The sequence below is a fragment of the Platalea leucorodia genome, assembly GCF_965183815.1.
Source record: "Platalea leucorodia genome assembly, chromosome: 5".
Lineage (NCBI taxonomy): Eukaryota > Metazoa > Chordata > Aves > Pelecaniformes > Threskiornithidae > Platalea > Platalea leucorodia.
The window spans coordinates 40,102,068-40,112,476 of NC_138827.1; the positions used below are offsets into that span (position 1 = coordinate 40,102,068).

A 10,409-nucleotide genomic window follows, 5' to 3' on the forward strand; every position below is an offset into this window, starting at 1 on the left:
AGGCAGAGAAGGAGCCTTCTCTTCTGTTCCCAGAAGTAACAAGGCTCCAGCCCCCTCCATCTTGGGATGGATTTCCTGTTGATCTCTTCTTTCTTCTGTGATGGTACAAAGTCTGCTCACCTCTTCTCACAGCTCCTTTTCCTCAATCAGCTCCTTAGCCAGAGCCCACCTCCCACAAGGTGGCTACCACGTCCACCCCCTGTTCACAGAGAAGCACTAGACACTCCCTGAATGGTCCCTCTGAGTAACGCCATCAATTTTGATATGGCTCTTAATAGGAATTGTTCTGTATGAGAAAATTCATTCCTGCCATATGGTCACTCAGTGTCATATTTGCTTACGCTAGATCTCAAAAGGCTGATGTTATATGTTATGTGTCATGTATGGGGTCAAGGTACTAGGCAAAAGAATTTGGGAACCTTCCAGATAACAGTGACTACAACTACCTTGTTTATAATAATGCCATTGGAGGGATACAGAAGTTTCCAATTTTCCCAGCAAAACAGATCCGTTCTATCAGTATTCACCATGCAACATTTTTTTCTTTTTCTTAATACTTCCCACATAAACCTAAAGAGAATAGCCAAGGGGTTGGGGGTGGGGGGGGGAGGGGAGAGAGATGGGATCTGTTTGGATTTCACTCTTCTTTTGGGTTTTTTACATTTAATATATGTACTCTTTAGTGTGATAAAAGCTGTTGTTACAGAATGTTTGATCATTGCACAATTCTTAGCTCTACAAACTGGAGATGTGACAGAAAATTGACGAGATATGTTATATACTCATAAAAATATATATTCACATAACAAGATTTCATAATCAATTCTTTTGGAAATAAAGGAAAAAAGACAGACATGTCCTTTTCACATGAAGAGCTGCTTGTATTGTTTATATTCAGGTCACGGCAACGACTAGAACTAAGCCTTTGGCTGGCAGCCTTTAATTTAATTCTGTTAAAGTGAATTTCCTCCCATTTTCATCAAAGAAGAATTTACAGCAGACTGCAACCCAAACAGAATCAAAATCACAGCTTCCCCATCTGCCTATCATTACCAATAACCCACATAGCAAATAATCTCCAGTTATCTTTAAGAAAAAAAGACATGAAAAATGTTATTTTTGAAAAACGCATATAGTAAACACATTTCACCCAATATATGAAAATTTTTCCTAATCCATGGAGAAAATAGCTAACTGTAATACAACTGTAAATTCTAAACAAGAATTTTTGACAGTTGTGGATAATAATTTATAAAATTTGAAAATTACATTTCAGAGTTAACCCATATGGTGCACATCACCCACTTGTGAATCTGAAACTCCTTTGTTACCATTCACCCTACTTCCAAAGTATCAAAAATGTAAACCGTTCCTTTTCATCGAAGTATCATCCCCATCATTATGCACAGACCCACTTCTGCTTCACACCATTCATCAAATCCGTATCTAGCCTATGCATAACCTCCACAGTCTCTGCCCCTATGACACAAGATTCAGTCTACTCCTGTGCATCTCTGATCTACTACACTCTAGTATCAATTATTTTAGGAAAAAATCTGAAGTCTTCTCTGACTGCTTACTATAAAAATAATTTCAGATTTCTACCCGTATAAAAGAGAATGCTCATTTTCACAAGAAGTAAATCTGAAGTTTCTATGACTCCTGTAAAACGGGATGAGCTTTGTTTCCCAGTTGGCAGGTAGCATGCAGGGGTGCAAAAGGCCTAAGACAGCAGTGATGTCCCGTTAACCACATTGTTTGGTTCAAAGGAGCTGGAATACCCACAGATAACTCCTTTGTAGTGCAGGTGCTTCATCATCTTCCCTGTCCACTGTGTGTGTGTGAACCATGAGCTGCTGAGCATCTTCTCTGCACAATCCTGCCTGCGCAGGGTCAGGTGCTCAGTCACGCTCCCTTCACACTTGCCAAGTGGGAGTAAAAAGTGAGAAAAATGAAGAATGTCAGCATAGAGTTCGAAGGTTACGGGTACTGACTGAAGAGTTAGTCAATTCCGCAGAAGTATCATGGAGCTAAAATTCTGCAGAACACGGAGCTGGATATCACCCTCACCTTTACCTACAAGAAAACGTGAATGGCTTGCCAAGCCATGCCACAAGGCCAAGACAACACAGGGTTAGAATTTGAGAATTCCTGGCACCCAGCCCATTACCTCATATTACACACTGACTTTAGCTACAAAAATCAAATTCATAAACTGTGATACAGTTCCATTAAGTGAATATTCAAGTAGATAAAGAAAATTTACAAATAAACCTTTAAAATACAATCAAATTTGCTGGTTCTAAAAATCCAGAGAGGGATAAGTTTGCTGAAAATTTCCAGTACAGTAAAATCAACATACGTTTGAAACAGATCTAGTAAAAACTTGTTGGGGGAGGGAGGAGAAGAGCATATATATAATTCTGGGCTAGATTCCCAGCCTGTGTAATATTTGTAATTAAAAGACTGACAAAAGGACACAATTTTTAAATGGTATTGTTTCTGCAATGAGATCAGAGGCAGTATTCACATGGTATGCTGAGTCAGTCACTCATATGCATAACTGAGTGAAAAGCAAAATTTAATCAAGAATAAAAGCTTTTCATCCTTTTAGAACACGCTTGGCAAGCTCTTTCCAGAAATGGCAGACTACACACAACCAACCTTAGGAACACACTACCCAGTGACAATCTGAACAGTTGATAGGACGCTCTGACCCCACAGTAACTTTTAGCTGTCAAGAAAAATAGTCCACACAGTACTAGTGCCACACTCTGGGACATCTAAAAAGAGCAATAAATCCCGTAATATTAAAGTATCCCTCATCAAAGAGAGAAGAGGCTGCAGCCATTTCTCTTCCTATCCCTATTCAGAGGAAGTCCCAATCAATGCAGATTAAAAAAGCACTTTTCCCCTGAAAGAAAGGTAATGACAACACTTAAAGCCTGGTTCTATTAACCAGGGACATCTCCAAAGGAAAGGTTGGCAAAAATCACCTACGTTTTCTCTGTTAAAGTGAGCATCGTGCCAACTCTGTCCATTACAAAAACTGAGGCACTCCGAGCCAAATTATACTCTAACATTGATATAGCCTTGAAATAACTCTGCTGTCTTGGTTTTGTTAGTTTGGAGTGATTCAAATGAAAGCAGAAGTTAACGCAGTGTTTTTACCTACAAAACATTCCTGTTATCTGCACTGAACCAGATGACTGCACCGCACCACTGCTTAAACACTGCACTCATTTAATATGTGCACATCATTCCCAGAGAACATGGGTGAGGAGAGAAAGCAAATACTGCATTTAAACAGTGCGGGAGAAGGTAAGGATTTTTTTAGATTGGTTCAGATTCATTATCTTTTAATCGTATATTTAAATTCTTGCTTTTAATCTGCGTACTTGATTATAAGCAAAATTTATATGTTAATAATCTCAAAGTGCTATACTTTAGCATGTATGCTAGAGAAACACATCACACTCCTCTTGATTATTTCGGAAGTCTTGAGACCAAATCTGTATTCTTGCTGTTGGTTTTCTCCTGTTCCTTTTCTAAGTAAACTCTGGCAGAGGCAGCATAATCTTTATCAGTGTCTCAGGTTTATCTGGACAACATAACTGCTTCATTCTTACAAAACGAAGAACCAAGTAACTGAGCTGAGGAAGCAACTGAATAAACAGGTAACAGAAGAACTGTGTCACCCAACAGCATTTCGTAAACCTGTACAAAGGAGAAGGGAAACCTGTTGAAAAGCAGCTAAGCTATCTGGGTAGATTCTATTAGATATCTTTTGCCATTCAAGTTTGATATATGGAAAGTGACAAACAAAATAAGGTACATAATCATAAGGCATTTCCAGAGGAAGTTTAACCTCAAAATTTTAAAGTTACCTTGCAGATGACTAACTTGCACACCACCACATGGAACAGGGAAGAATCTAGTGTCTAGACTTTACAGAAGGGAAAACGGAGCAGACTGCCTACAGTCACACAGCGCAGTGGTGGCTGCACAGCTGGAATAAGAATCCAGAAGTTCAGGATTAAATCACTTTAGCACAGGTACATACTTTTTCTTCCGAACTGCATAGGAGGAGCTGAGCTATAGTGTCATCTGAAAAGCTTTAAAGGAACAACTCGACTGTGTAAATATTTGTCAGCTTGATGTTAATTTAGAAAAACAAAAGGCCAGATGGTTACACCTAGATTTCAAAATGTAGGCAAGAACAAAACTTTGCACTGTCAGCTTCGTCTTTGATAATTATTAACTTAAGGATGTAGTCTTTAAGACTGCTTTGGCACTTAAGGTAAACTGAGGTGTATTCCCCATAAATCTGAGGATTAACTTGAGACAAAAATAGGTGTTGCCTATCACTTTGTTTGCTCTGAAAATTACAAATAACATAAAAAGAGACTAGATGAAATTTCATAATACCGAAGAGACAACCTTAAGATGAAGAACAAATGCTTACAGAAAAATAACATGAATGAAATCATGCGTCTAGGATTTAAAAAAACAAAAACAAAACAAAACAAAAAAAGCAAAACGTGGAACTAAGCGAAACAGAAATGGAGAGCTGCAACACAAACAGAAATCCCAACACAGGGAGGCCAAAGATCAAGGGTAGTTGTAGTTAAGAAAATTCATTCAAAATGCATCACAGATAGGTACTTTGCACAGAATACAACTTGAGGAAAGTACACAAAATGACATTGAAAAGAGCTGCATGAAAAGCAGTTTGAGAGATGAGAAACTTGGGCTTATTACAAAACCTGAAATGCTAATAAAAACCAAAAGAACTCTGTCTTTTCAGAATAACATGGACAGGCTCTCCTTTGGCAACAGAAATGCACAAAAAGTTATGCTTCTGAAATGCAGTGGAATATAAGACGAGTAAAAGGCAGAACTATATAGCACCACTAAAAAGATGCTAGTAGCTAATTCTCACTGTGTCAAGCTATAGAACATGGACAGAAAATTTCAAAGTAGAAAAGGCCGACCGACCAGACAAGAAATAATTCAGGAAAGCAAATTCCCACTGGAAAACAAGCATAAAATTATGAAAACAAGCATTAAATTATGACGCACACTCACAAAATATGATTTTAAGAATAACAAAAAAGGGGGCTTTTTAAGAATAGCTTTATATAGTGAAAGGGAAGCATCGCTTTGGATATTTTTGACTGATGTTTCACCCAAGTGTTATGCATTGCTGAAACAAAATTTGATACGCTGTAATGAAAAAAACAGATCCAATTAACAACAAAAAAAACATTTAAATTGTCCTGAAACAGACTCCCATCTCTGGAAGTCAGATGTACTCCACTTTTGGCAAGAGGCCCCAGCTGGGACTTCTCCAAACGTCCTGTCGCAGTGCTCAGAGAGATTCCACATGACTCTGCATAGGTTTGGTACTAACAGGGAGCATTCTTGAAGTAAATGTTTGTCAAGCATTTGCCACTTCAATCCTCCAGAAAAAAAAAAAAAAAAAAAAATCTGTATGTGTGATTATTGAAACTGATTTCTGGAAGTGTTGAGGATCTCCTGCAAGCTGCTAATGCTCCAATTATTTTCTGTGGAAACAGTCAATAGCAATATCACAAAGGACATCAATGGGAATTAAGCACCTTGTAGTCATGATTTTCATCCTTGTGTGATATGAAGAAAGCACTCTTGACCACAACTGCAACAATCTGCATTTATTAAAAATGTTCCTTTGACCATCAGTCTGTACCACTGCAGTGAATGGCCTCCAAAGGTAGACATTCAGGAAGAAGGAAAAACATGGGGAAAAACCCTCACAAAAACAACGTCACTGTAGACACCTGGTTTTATGTAGTTTGCTTTCTGAAGAAAACATAACAATAAATATCAAGTAATACTAACATAGAAATAAAGAATAAATCAATAAGAAATTAATAAAAGTGTGGTACACAAATACATTACATAATAAAACTGTAAATATGAATGAGGAAAATATACATATAATTTTGCTTTTATTCCAAAAGAAGATATTAGAAGGAATTTAAGCAAATATGAATGAACTGCAAGTGATACCATTCTAACCAGTTTCTAGGCTCATCACCAGTTGTATCATCACAGAAAACAATGACTAAGATCCATGGACTGAACACCAGGTATTTAAAAATTACTATTAAAAATAATTACCTAATGCAACACAAGGAAACGGTTTCAAACTTTTCCATCAAAAGACTGTATTCAGCTCACAGGTAGCTCTGCAGCAGTTGGCCTGTTAATAGAGCTACACAGAATTAACATTGCCTATAGAATTAACATTGTACTCCCTTGTAGGAGTAATCTGACATAATTGCTCATGTCCCCCCAACTCCTCAAGACACTGCCCTTGGGAATCACTCCTACCTACCCAAATATACTTGAGAGAACAGAACATGTATTAATCCAACCACAGCCATAAATAAGACAATTGGAAGAGGTTATTAACAGCAGTCTTCCTGCCAGCAGCCTGACAAAAGAAGAGGGGTAATTCTCCAGTGCCCTGGTAATCACACGGAGATTACAGCCCCCACTGAGGAAAAGGCAGATATGCAGAAGCATCTACGACGTGAAGCATTTCTCTTCATGTTAAGAAAATAAATTAAAAAAAAAATAATCAAATTGTAAATTATTGAAAGAAACCCTCCCTGAAAGAGTTCTTTTTGGGATCCTCAGGCCCTGTGCATCTCAGCATTTTTCCCGCCAGTTCGAAGAGTGCTTTCTCTTGCCACACTACCTAGATGAATCATTATAGCAGTAGGGCTGTAATAATCCCCACTTCAAGGGAGAGAAAGAAAAGAACCTGAAATGTACAGATTGCGTAAGGGTTCCATTTAGGTAATCTATACATGACAACCTCTTTCTATGTAGCCTTCTATGATCTCTTGCTCTCAACAGGTACATTTACTATAAAGGTTCTTAGAGAAAGATGATGGTACTCCCAACAAACATCTTTGGAAGCTCTGTAAATTTGGAAATTGACTTTCTAATAAATTAACTGAAGCTCAAACCTTACCAAAATTAATTGGATATACAGTACATAGTGCTTTTTTTTTCTTATGACAGAAGTTAATGCTGAAACACAAGTTGTAAAAAGTCTCTTGAAGAACACTTCAATTTCATAATTAATTTCTAGATATTGTTTTTCATCAATGGAAGAGTCCTATAGGATGGTGCTATTTTTTGGCCTGCCATTGATGCACTTGCTGTCTTGTGTCAAGGTACTCCTACCTCAGTTTCTCCTCACATTTAAAATTAGCAAAATGGCACCTAGCTGAGTTTAGCAAAAATCTTCTAAGTGCCAGTAACTAAAACCAGCACAACTGTACTCCAAGAAACTTCTACTCCCTGAAACAGAGCACAAAGTTGAAGAGGAGCTAAGGTGAAAGCCAGCTTACAACAGAAGTGGACTTCAGCCGGCCCCAGAAGAGGGAAAGTCCAAAGGACAGATCCAGGTCCAGGCGCCAGCAAAGGTTAACCTGATCTGTTGTTTTTGCCTAACATACCACATCTGGTTAGCTCATGAACAGAGGGCTGTCCTGTTTCTCATGCAGCAGCTCCATCTCCTGTCCAAAAGGAAAAGCGGACTTTGCATTGGGACTACATTTACAGAATAAAAAAGGAAACTGACTTGAATAACTTGAAATATCTCTGGAAAATTTCTAAACACTTCCCCAGTCAGTCCTCCTGCATAAATGGAACCAACAGCCAGCCTTTACCTACCTGTGTAAGCCAACTAACCAAAATATGAGAGGAAATAACAATCATATGAGTGTCAGGATTCTTCGCTCATAAGCCTGCAGAAGTAGTCTCACAACAAACTGATTCTTCACTATCTGCAGTCATTTAGTGCTGTGCCAAATCACACTGGTGAGGTACTGACTCATTTCACCCCACAATAAATGTGCCCAGGTATTCACAAACTACAAGGTGTTGATGGCAATTCTTGGTTACTTACAAGTGGTTTATTTGAGTTGCACAAATGTAAATTTAAGCTTATTATTGTGAAGAATACTCAACTCAATTCTTAAAAACAAAAGTTCTGTTTCTTTTATGCAGCGTAGAGCCTTGAGGACTCAAATTAAACTCTCCACACTTTGCATTCCTTTACCAGGAGCACTATGAAGAGTTCTGTCCATAACGGAACAGTTGTGGCAAGACCACATGGACCCAGAGCTTGTAAATTCAATCAGACCTACTCTGAATCTTGTATAACGTAGTGATTCTTGGTCTGTGTTTACAACTGCTCTGGCTTCACAAGAGTTTGTTAGCTTGGGGGGGGGGGTGTACCCCCAATATAGTACATGCTGTAACTACTGAACCCTTCCAGTAACCCCCCAGCTTCTGGGCAGCATTGCAGGAGCTATTTAATCATCAGCCAGCTCATGAGCTTTGGCTCACTGCTGGCCACAGGCGCACTAGCTGACTTCATGGGAATCACGGGGCGTGCTACCAGTGTGCCTTCGTTACCTGAGTCACCCTGGTTATTCATTACACACAGTATCTCAGCCCGTGATGCAATGGCTAGTGGATTGCTTATCCTAATCAGCTTATTTTACATCAATTTGATTAATTTCCTGGTTCCTCAGATTTTATGGTGTACCTATTTTCACGTTTTTCTCCACTCTTATGGATACTGATGCTTTTAAATTATGAAGTGAAACACGAGATTCTCACAAAAGCATTTTACTGTATAACCTAGGCCACAGCACTACAGAGCAGATCTCCTTCCAGTCCTGCCCGCTCTGGCCCCAGCTGGCTCCCCTGAGCCCTCCAGCACGACCTGGTGCCTGGCAGCCCCATGCCCCCTCCACCAAGCCCAGCAGGGATGGCCGTGGGAGAGCCGAGCCATGGAGTCACCCCAGCAGCAGAAAGCCATAGGCTTTGCCTGGGCTTAGAATTCAGCTTTGGGGTGGGTTAAAGAAAGAATAACCTCATGCTCGTGCCTTTTGGGGTTTCTAATATGCCTACTCTTGATTTAAAAAAATAACATCAAAGACTTGTTTCAACCATAATTACAGCTTTTAAGGAAAAATCTTGTTTTACTGAATCCACTGGGGGTTTTACTGTGATTTTAGAACACATATAGTTCAGTCATTGCTCCCTTTAATAGACTTAGTAATAGGCATTCACAGTATTTGGAACAATGATCCAAGTATACCATAATGTTTTCACCCACGTTGAAAATAGTGTCACGTAATAGAATATTATTTCCCTAATTTATTGTCCTTTTTGTTCTTTCCACTTACAAGCGTTTTTTTTAAGGTCTCCAAAATATTCTCATTCACTAATTTCCACATCCCATTTCTCTACCTGTCGACTTACAATAAGTTGCTGCAGTGTCTAACAGAGTGCATGGACATGTTTTTACTGGTCACCTATGTCTTGTCTTTCAGACTCCCACACAGTATTTTTTTTGTCTCATGTGGCACTGGAAAGCCAGCAAAATGCTGCAGTGCATGGGATGCCCAGTAAACATAACCAGAGTTTTCTAGGTTCCTTTAATTCAGGTGTATTAAAAAAACAAACAAACAAACACACACACAAAAAACAACCCGTGTTTAGACTGTCCCTAAAGACCTACAATGCTGGAAATGACCAATGTTAAAATAACTTGGTTCCAAATAACTTTGGAACTGACCCAGTGTAGTTTCCATATCCTTGATGACTGAAAGGGTTTGTTTTTTTTTATGTCTGAAACATTCAGGTTTACTTCAGAAGTGGAGCACTGTTAAAAGCACATTATAAATAACTGCAATATGAGAAATGTTCATATTTATTAAAGCAAAATCACGATCTAATTTATCAATGTATCACCTTCATCTGTGTAAGAGCCAATCCTATGAAGACTTCCTTATGCAGATTTATGGATGTTTGGAGGAACAGTTCCCCAATATAAGGCAATTGTGCAATATAATTATATTCCCCCAAACATAAGGATTAATATTGAAAACGCCCGAGTGGAACGACGGCAAATATTTTATATTGATTACCGACGAACTTAAAGAAAGTCCGTTCTTCACGAGAAACAACGGCGCGCGCCCGAGGAGCCCTCCCGGGGGCGGCGGGGCGGGGCGGGGCGGCGGCCGGGGGGCGTCGCGCGCAGGCTCTATGGGCGGTGCGCAAAGAGTCCAACAGGTGGCTCCGTGGCGCAATGGATAGCGCATTGGACTTCTAGAGGGTGAAGGGATTCAAAGGTTCCGGGTTCGAGTCCCGGCGGAGTCGTGTCTTCCATTTTCCTTTTTTTTTTTTTTTTTTTTTTTTTTTCTCCTTCCCTCCTCTTCTCCTCCTCCCTCCCCTTTCGGCTGAAATCTTTTTCTCCCAGTCTCCCGTCCCTTACCTTTCCGCCGGAGCAATCGCGTCGACCGACCTGGCGCTTCCCAGCGGCCGCCTCCCGTCAG

General features: G+C 39.5%; 1 protein-coding gene across 1 annotated transcript in view; it reads right to left on the reverse strand.

Moving 5' to 3' along the window:
- BCAR3 (BCAR3 adaptor protein, NSP family member) overlaps positions 1 to 10,409 on the reverse strand; it is a gene marked incomplete at its 3' end in the record, with an annotated part of 120,607 nt that overhangs the window by 103,827 nt on the left and 6,371 nt on the right.